Source organism: Rattus rattus, chromosome 3 (assembly GCF_011064425.1).
Source record: "Rattus rattus isolate New Zealand chromosome 3, Rrattus_CSIRO_v1, whole genome shotgun sequence".
NCBI lineage: Eukaryota > Metazoa > Chordata > Mammalia > Rodentia > Muridae > Rattus > Rattus rattus.
The window spans coordinates 7,495,882-7,506,457 of NC_046156.1; positions in this window are offsets into that span (position 1 = coordinate 7,495,882).

A 10,576-nucleotide genomic window follows, 5' to 3' on the forward strand; every position below is an offset into this window, starting at 1 on the left:
CATAACCCTCTGTAACTCCCGTTGGATGGATTTCACAGGACTAGAAGGCATGCGTGCCATCGAATCCTGTGAGTAGCTAGAAAGGCTTTATAGCAGCCAGTCTGCCTTTCCTTCACTTCCTCCAAGAGAAGGAAGGTATCACAGAGACATCTAGGGAAGTTAAAAGTGCCTGTAGTCCTGGCCATGGGGAAGCAGAGGCAGGAGGATCTCTGGACTCCAGTACCTCTGACACTACGATAATAGGGCACGGGCAATAAATTCTACATAGATGCAGTGACCTTTAACAATAAAAAGGCGAGTGGCCAGGGTGGACAAATGGCATTTGCTCAAAGGTCAATGCCATCTCTGAAATCCTTAGAAGAGAGTGCCTGGCTAAGATATTGAATAGAGGGAACCAGCTCATTAGGTCTGTGTGTGTATGCATGTGCATGTGTGCACATGTGTGTGTGTGTGTGTGCATGTGCATGTGTGTGCATGTGCATGTGCGCATGTGTGTGTGCATGTGCATGTGTGTGTGTTCAGATAAAGTGTGTGTGTGCACACATGTGTGTGTGCATGGGTATGTGTGTGTGTGCATGCGTGTGTGTTTGTGTGTGTTCATGTGTTCCCAGGGATGCTGTATAATCTGACAGCTGCTTGTATACATGCAACAAGAAGAATCCAAGTGTAATTTCATAACAGTTTCTCTCCATATACTGAAGACGCTTAGCTTTTCATGCTTATGGGAGAAGACACCAGTGTGACTAAACCTTGGAGGAATTACACACGAGGTGCTGAATATCGGTCGCTTAGTGAGTGTCAAAATTATCAAAGTCTAATTGCTCAATACAGCTAAAGCAGGCGTCTGGGGAAAGTGATCCAATAAAATGTTCTGGTTTGGTTTTGTTGATTTGTTGTTTTGTCTTGAGACAGAGTCGTGCTGTATAGCCAAGGCTTGTCTCACACTTAGAATTCTCAAGGACTGGGGAGAGAGTTCAGCCAGTAGTAGTCTTTGTCATATAACCATGAGGATGCAAGTTGGGTTCCGTGGTGCCAGAATGAAGAGCCAAGGTGCACTGGTCTGTGTCTGTAATTCTGGTGAGGGGTGGGGCAAGAACTGGAGGAGCCCTGGGACTCACGGGCCAGCCAGTCCAGCTTAGTCCACGAGCTCTACACTCCGTGAAGGACCGGTGTTGTGGTTTGCCCTGGAGTTATCTGTATTTTTATTCTAATTCCACTGCCCCAAGGACAGCTGCCTATTCTCTTACTCAGGAATCAGGTGACTTCACCACAACCTTTTCCCCATTGAATTTGTAAAATACAGGTGAGGGGCAGGTACAGGATAGAAGGAGACCTATCATTGGAGGAGAAGGAAGGATGGGCGGAGAGAAGTTTGAAGGAAGAGGAAAAAAAAGAGGAGAGGGTAAGAAGCCATGGCAGGTGATGTTAAGATTCTGCTCTGTGTATTTACAGGTTGTTATCAATGTTCCTAAGGGATGGATGGTACCGGGCTGTGTATGTTTAAGTGAGCAATTATATCTTATCAATTGGATCTAAGATTACTGTGTTGTGTGTTCTTTTTTATGCTATGGTTTGAATGTAGGAAAGTGTGTGGGCAAGAGACACTGGGCTGCCTTAGAGCTGGGATGTGTTTCTGCCAAGATATCTTGGGCACCACAGACCCAGCAGGGTAAAAGACCACAATATACCTTTTTTATTTTATATTTTTTTTTTTTTTTTTTTTTTTTTCAGAGCTGGGGGCCAACCCAGAGCCTTGTGCTTGCTAGGCAAGCGCTCTACCACTGAGCTAAATCCCCAACCCCTTTATTTTTATATTTTTACAACAACCACTCTATCCCCAAACATACAGAGGAGAGCAAATTAGGGAAGACTCCTGATGTCAGCCTCTGGCCTATCTGGACAAGAACACCCACGTGCACGTGGATCGTGCTCAGACCCATCCCCACACTTACACACAACTCGCTGTCCTGCTTCAGTTTCCCAGGTACTGAGATCAAATGCCTGCACCCCTGTGCTCGGCACACCTGGGTCTGAACCCAGAGCCTCACATGTGCTAAGCAAATGCTCTACCACTGAGCTTACATCCCAGCCCCCACAGTCCAAAGAAGGCAACTTAACATTCCTGGCAAGTGAGAAAGACAATGGCAGGCGTTTAAGTAACTTTTTGTCACTGTGACAAAATATCCTGGCAAAGACAACCTAAAGAAGGGAAAACTTACCTTAGATCATGGTTTCAGAGGGGCTCCACCCGTCATGGTGCGGAGGGCGTGGCAGAACAGCTCAGACATGACTGCCAAGAGCAGGATCATGTAATGGAAAATATTCACATGCAGGACCAGAAGTCAAAGAGCAAGGGAGGACCAGGGGCTCCTGTCCCTAGTAACCTACTTCTGCCAGCCTGGCCCCACCCCCTAAGGACCCCACAACTTCCCAAACTAATACTACCAGCTGGGAAACCAGCACTCAGACTGTGATGCTGCATGGGTGACTTCAGAATGAAGCCACAACAGCAGGATAAATCCCACCAAATATTGCATGGGTATTGGTGAGATTTCACCAGAAAGGTTCAACTTGTGTCAAAGCCTTGCTGTCTCTGTAATTATAATCCAAGGAACAGCCATAATGTGCAGGTGAAGCTCCAGAGACCTCAGGGACCATCTAAACATTTAGAAATGGACATTTGGGTACCCATATTCACAGACTTTAACTGTCTAGACTGCCGTTTTCTGGTAAGGTCATAATTTTTCCTGCCCAATGTTCATTCTCTAAGCACTGCCATAAAAGCATTCGTGAGCTTTATTTTTCCTCACGGCAAGATGCACCGACATCTTCAATAATAAAGGAACTCGATTACAATGGAAATGCTTAGGGAACTGTAAGAGTCACCCTTCCAAGCAGGGATATATCCGTGCCTGAATAAAACGCTGTACTGGGGAGGGGGTGGCCCAACCATTTGAGTCTGCTCTTCTTGCAGAGGACCCAAGTTCAGTCCCAGGACCCACACCAGGCAGCTTATAACTGCCTGTAACTCTTACTTCAGTGAGTCCTACACCTTTTTCTAGACTCTATGGGTACTGCACTGTCATACAGGGAGCTCAACGCAGACACACATACATATATACATAATCAAAATTAAAATAAATCTTAAAATAAAAAGCAAGGCTGCACTGACTTTGGTTCCATGTGCCCAGAATCTCCGCAGGGCAAGGGGATGGTAAACTTGAAACCATACTTGGAGATGTGTGTGACTGTGTGAGTGTGTGTGTGTGTGTATGTGTGTGTGAGTGTGTGTTGTGTGTGAGTGTGTGTGTATGTGTGTGCATGTGTGTGTGTGTGTGTGTGAGTGTATGAGTGTGTGTGAGTGTATGAATGTGTGAGCATGTGTGTATGTGTGTGTGAGTGTGTCTGTGTGTGTGTGTATGTGTGTATGTGTGTGTGTGTGGTATGTGTGTGGTATGTGTGTGTGTGTGATGTGTGTGTATGTGGTGTGTGTATGTGTGTATGTATGTGTGTGTATGTGTGTGTGTCTGTGTGTGCACACACACAGCCGAAAGACATGCCTGTGTGTACATGTAGCACAGTCCTGTCTCAAAAAAACCCTTAAAGCCAAATACTAATTTTCATGTATCAATATTAAATGCCATACATTTAATAAGTGATCAATTAATTATTGTTTATTTTATTTTATGTAGACATCATCTGGCATGCTGGACAAGCACTGAATCACAGAGATACCATCTCTTATTTTTCCTTCCTTCCTTTCTTCTTTTTGCAATAGGACTTCCTATAGTCCAGTCTGACCTCAAACTTGCTGTCTTCCTTAGGGTGTCATTGCTGTGAAAAGGCACCATGACCAAGGCAACTCTTGATACTTCAACCATACGTTTTGTATTTTCCCTTCTAAGCTTGCAATGCTTGATTAAAACACTCCTCATAAGAGTAAACCACAGGATAAAGTCTAAACTAGGCTTTTCTGAGACTCCCTTTGTCAATGCGATTAATCTGAATATCTTCACCTTAGCTTCTGGCAGACTCTTTGGACGAAGAGAAAAGGCAGTAACATTCTTCACCAAAATGTCACAAGAATAGTCCCTAGGCCACATATTAAAATTCTTCTCTACTGAAACCTCTTGGACTAGGTCTGCACAGTTCAAATCATGGAAATGAAAGTTTCTGGTTGTATCATGTGACGCAGACTCACATGGTGTTTTGCTGAGGCAAGACCCAGAGAAGGATCCATGGTGTTTGGAGAGAGTAAAAATAGGACTCAATGGACAGTGACAGCTAGTTTTGCAATGCTTCCTTGGTCTCGATTCTTCACCAATCTTCACTTTGTTGAGAGAAGCACGGCAGAGAAATCCTAGCATCTCAGCTGGTTCTGTTCAATTCCATTGACTCATGCCCATTCAGCAGAGGCCTGGTGGTTTCTGCTGGATCATGCCACTGATGATGATTCATGTTTGGTGTCTTGATACTACTGAACAGACTGCTGGTATCCTGACAAATGGAGATTGGAATCACCCCCGAGGAACTACTTCTAAACAGGTCAATATCCCCTTGTCCTATTGGCCATCTTTTCTCCCCTACCTTTAGATGGTGGACTAGAAGTGGGGGTCAAAGCATTTGAGAACCCTTATTAAAAGCAGGTTTTAAAAAATCTAATCCTACAAACCACCCTCAGCACCAATGTCTTCCACATACTTACTAGGATGGTCCATTAAGCCCTGCTTAAAGCATTCACTGCTTCCCAAATCCCAAATCCACATTCCTCCAAAGACATGGTCAGGCCTGTCACAGCAATGCTACAGTCTCTGGTAATGATTTCTATCTTAGTTGGGGCTTCCATTGCTATGAAAGGACACCATGACCAAGGCAACTCTTATAAAGACAAATATTTAGTTGGGGCTGGCTTACAGTTTCAGAGGTTCAGTTCATTATCATCATGGAGGAAATCATGTACTTCCTTCCGTGCTGTGAGCTGTAATTCCAAGATCAGGCGGTCAGTGCAGCTGACTTCTGATGAGAGCCCCTGTCCTGACTTCAGATTGCCTGTCCTCTTAAGGCAGAAAGGGCCAGGCAGGTGTGGCCTCTTCAATGAGGGCACTCACCACACTCATCAGGATCTCACCCTCAGGACAATCAGCTCCCAGAGGTTCTCCCTCCAACGAGCACAGTGGCATTAGATGTAAATGTCTGAATTAAGGACAGACAGTTTATAAAATGATCTGTGTGGAACGACACAAGCAAGTTCTTTGTTTCGTTTTGTTGTTGTGTTGTTTTGTTTTGTTTGTTGCTCTTTTTTTACTCACTAGGGGACCCTGGAGCACCTGGAACTCACTATGTAGGCCAGACTAGACTCAAATTCACAGACATCCACCAGCCTTTGACCCTGAGTGCTACAATCAAAGGTGTGCACCACTGCTATTGGCCTGACCTTTGGATGTTTAAAGATCTGAGCAAGCAACTCATTTAAGAACATTTCCCCAATAAAATGTAGCTTCTCCAAAGCAACAACAACAAAATAGCAAAAACAAACAAATGTAGCTTTTTCAAAAAGATCAGCTGTTTGCCTGAGACAGGGTCTAGCTACATAGCTCAAGCCAGCTTTGAACTGTGTGCTCCTCTTGTGAGCTAGGATAATACAGGCACCAGATAATAAAGTCTATTAATCTGTTCTATAGTGGAACCACTTCATCAGTTCTGGTGAGAGCCTGTCTTAGAGGTTCCATTGCTGTGAAAAGACATCATGACTAAGGCAACGTTTTTCTTCACACTCAGATAATTTCTAATGTTGTTGCAGTTGTTGCTGTTGTTGTTGTTGTTGTTACTTTTCACTTTACATTCTGCTCACTGCCTCCCTCCCAGTCACCCCCTCCAACAATCCTTCTCCATCTGCCCTTATCGTCTCCTCTGAACAAGTGGGGACTTCCTGGTATCCCCTACCGTAATACATCAAGACTCTATGAGGCTAGGCCCATCCTTTCCCACTGAGGCCAGACAAAGCAGCCTGGCTAGAACGTTATTTCCACGCACGGGCAGCAGCTTTTGGGATAGCCTCAGCTCCAGTTGTTTGAACCCACATGGAGACCAAGCTGCACATCTGCTACATATGTGCAGAGACCCAGGTACAACCCGATGTATGCTCTTTTGGTTGGTGGTTCAGTCTCTGAGACCCCCACGGTCCAGGTTAGTTGATTTTGTTGGTCTTGCTGTAGAGTCTCTATCCCTTAGGGGCTGCAATTCTTCCTCTTATTTGTCCATCAGAGTCCCCAGCATCCACTGTTTGGATGTGGGTGTCTGCATATGTCTGGGTCAGTTGCTGGGCAGAGCTTCTCAGAGGACAGCCATGCTAGGCTCCTGTCTCCAAGCATAACAGAGCATCATTAATAGTACCAGGGATTGGTGTTTGCTTATAGGTTGGGTCTCAAGTTGGGCCAGTTATTGGTTGTCTGTTCCTCAGTCTCTACTCCAACCCCATCCCTGCATTTCTTGTAGACAGGATAAACTTGGGGTTGAAAGTTTTTGGTGGGTTAGTGTCACTATCACTCCACTGGGGTCCTGCCTGTCCCCAGGAGCAGCCTCCCCAGGCTCCATATCCCCAATGCTGTGAGTCACAGCTAATGCCACCCCATTGATTCTTAGGCAACTCCCCTATCCCAGGTCTCCATCTCTTCCTGAAGATGACCCCCACTTCCCCACCCCTGTCAGTTGCAGATTTTCATTTTAACCCTCCCATTCCCTCTCCCTCCCAGTTCCCTCCTCCTCTGACTCTTTTACCCCCTTCTAAGTGAGATTCAAGCATCCTCCCTTGTACTTTCATTCTTGTTTAGCTTTTTGGGTCTGTGGGATGTACCATGGATTGTATTTTATGGCTAACATCCACTTATAAGTGAGTACATACCACGCGGTCTTTTTGGGACTGGGTTGTCTCACCAGGATGATATTCTTAAAAGCGATCCATTTGCCTGCAAAATTCATGATGTCTTTGTTTTTCATAGCTGAATAGTATTCCATTTTGTAGGTGTACCACATTTTCTTTATCTAGTCTTCAGTTGATGAACATCTGGGTCGTTTCTAGTTTCTGGCTCTTATGAATAAAGCAGCTATGAACACAGTTGAGCAAATGCCTTTGTGGGATGGTGGAGCATTGTACTGGCTGGTTTTGTGTATCAACTGACAAAGCTGGAGTTATCACAGAGAAAGGAGCCTCTCTTGAGGAAATGCCTCCATGAGATCCAGATATAAGGCATTTTCTCAACTAGTGATCAAGGGTGGGAGGGCCCATTGTGAGTGGTGCCATCCCTGGGCTGGTGGTCCTGGGTTCTATAAGAAAGCAAGCTGAGCAAGCCAGGGGAAGTGCCAGTAAGTAACATCCCTTCATGGCCTCTGCATCAGCTCCTGCTTCCTGACCTGCTTGAGTTCCAGTCCTGACTTCCTATGGTGATGAACAGCAATGTGGAAGTATAAGCTGAATAAACCCTTTCCTCCCCAACTTGTAACACAAGCATCAAGCATCTTTTGGGTATAGTCCCAGGAGCAATTTATAAAGGCAAATATTTAGTTATGGGGTTGGCTTACAGTTTCAGAGTTTCAGTCCATTATCATCACAGCAGGAAACATGGCATCATGCAGGCAGACATGGTGGTCAAGAGACTGGAGAGACAGCTCAGCAGTAAAGAGCACTGGTTACTTTTCCAGAGGACCCAGGTTCAATTCCCCAGCACTTACATGGCAGCTTACAACTGTCTGTGACTCCAGTTTCAGGGGATCTGACATCCCTCACACCAACGGAAAGAAAATAAAAGTTAAATAAATTGGGGAAGGGGGGCTGGAGAGATGTCTCAGCAGAGCACTGACTTGCTCATCCAAAGGTCCCTAAGTTCAATTCCCAGCAAGCACATGGTGGCTTACTTCTTCTGGTAATTTGAAGACAGCTAATGTGTACTTATATACATAAAATAAATACTTCTGAGAGAGAGAGAGAGAGACAGAGAAGGAGAGAGAGAGAGAGAGAGAGAGAGAGAGAGAGAGAGAGAGAGAGAAACTAGGCATGTAGGTAGTGCATGCCTACAATCCAAACAGGTGGGAGACAGAGGCTGCCTGCCAATCAGTGGCTCAAAGCCAGTCTTGGCTGCATGGCACACTATTACCAAACAAAACGAAACAAAGGAGCAAGCACCCAACGTGTGCTTTCCTGGTGATCACACTCATGAGCCCAACTAAAAGGGGAGTATATCCCTCATACCCAAGCAGAGCAATGGGGGTAAAACTCAGGATCTTGTGCCTGGTAAAAGGAAAAGAGGGGGAGGAGAGGGAGGGGAGGGAGGGGAAGGGGAAGAGGAGGAGGAAGAGGAGGAGGAGGAGGAGGAGGAGGAGGAGGAGGAGGAGGAGGAGGAGGAGGAGGAGGAGGAGGAAAATTCACTAAGTATCAGTTCCAGGGATAGAGTTAACCGCTAGATCTAGCACTCACAGTACAGTCAACAGTTTCAAGTGTGACTTTTGCTCTACAAAGGGCAACACTGTGGAATGTAAGCCTAGGTTTTCACTGGCAAAGCTGACTGGAAAAAAGAACCCACAAAGACCTGAGGGAAGTGCAGTCAGTTCTCTTTCCTGTCCTCTCTTTTCTTTCTTTCCTTTAAGCACTTCTGGGGACTGAACAGAATTGTCTCCATTCACCTTAGGCAAGCACCAGAGTTCCCAGTCTGTCTTGCAATTTTTACTTCTGACCCACAGGTCTTGTCAAGTGGCACAGACTTGCCCTAAACTTTGCTTTGTTGTCCAGGGCCTTGAACTTTCCACCTCCTACTCATCCCCTTGAGTAGCTGAACCCTCCATGCCTCCTGGGTGCTAGGATTAGAGGTGTGAATCAGCAGGCCATCTTGGATCCTCAGAGTCTTAACTGTCCTACCGCTGTGGGGAATCTTCTCCTTGTGAGTTTCTCCAGACATAAAATTTGCGTTTAGCTCAGCATAAAGATTACTCTTGCTGGGGACATAGGTCTGTGGCTACTCCTGACAAGCCAAAGGAAACTAAAATTGTTGTCAAAGGAAGAATTTTCTGTCACCACTTTTATCAAATAACCAACTGTTGGGGTTGGTTCCAATGTTTGAATTAATCAGGATCTGCATGTCCAAATGCTGACGTCCTTGTCCCCAATTGTTTGTTTGTTGTGGGTACAGCAAACTTTATTGATGGTATTCAAGAGAGAGAGGGCTCCCCGGCCCTCCTGTTATCATGGGGGGGTCTAGGATGGAAATTGTGAGGGAGATGCTCAGTGTTGGGGGTCAATTGGGAGGCAACTGAGAGCCTCTCTCTTGCTCTCAGTGTCCTTGCTGGGGTGGGTGGTCCCGATCAATGAAGAGCCAACAGCCAATGGCTGGGAGGAGAGAGAGGGGCAGAGCTTTTAGATTTGCACGGGCTAGGAACTGGGAGAAAGGAAGAGGGAGAATCACCATGACTCAGGGAAGAAGGATGGGACCTAAGAGCTGCAGGAGAGAAAGCCAATCAACCATGTGGACTTGGGCTGGCAGGGAAAAGTTTAGGAGTACCCAACCTTTGAGCTAGTCACAGCAAATCAAAAATTAACTGGTGTGTGCGCGCGCGCGCGCGCGCGCGCGCGTGTGTGTGTGTGTGTGTGTGTGTGTGTGAGAGAGAGAGAGAGAGAGAGAGAGAGAGAGAGAGAGAGAGAGAGAGAGACTTTCATTTGCTAATCCAAAGATCTCCTGTTCGGGCGTGGCGGATGCTTGCGTGGGACCTGCTTCCGGTAGCCAAAGCGGTGTAGCTAAACTCATGGCTACAGCCAACCGTCATCAGGGGACAAAAGTGACATTAAAGACTTCGTAACAGGAAGCAATATGAATGGCACAGGCAGTGCTCAAGCCTCCAGCCGCTTGAGTCTTGGATCCAGAGACACGGAAGGAATGTACAGCAGGGGCCGTTCTTCATGGCTTGGCCTCTTAATGAAAGCAAAGGGGGTGCCGAAGAGATGGCTCAGGGGTTAAGAACAGAGGAAATAAGTTTGGTTTCCAGCACACTCAGCCAGCAGCTAGCAATCACCTGTATCTACTTCCAGGGAATCTGATATCCTCATCTGGCCTCAATGTGTACAGAGACACACAATTACACATATTTTTAAACATAATAGTATTGTTGACAAAAGATCGATACGTTTAAAAAACAGAAAAAAGTTAAAAACCAGCCTGAAATGGGAAACATTCGCAGAATCCTAGTTTGGAAACAAATTACATGTACAAGGCACTGGAGGGACACACGCGTATTGACTGTGACTGGATGTTAAATGACAGTGGAGAATAATGGCTCAGAGACTAAGGTGGTAATGGGGCTTACAAGACAGTGTGTTATGTAAATATTTAGAGTTGGAGCGTGTTATGTTAAAATTAGTTTTGAGACTAATCAAGCTCTTAGAGACTGCTCTTACCCAGAAGCTCCAACTCTTTGGCTGGACTCAAAGATTATGGAGAACAAAAGTCTACCACCTTCATTTGCCTCTGTCTCCTTAACTTTGGGTTCAACTCCTTAACTCAACCCAAGCCTGTTAATCACTCCAATATTGGAA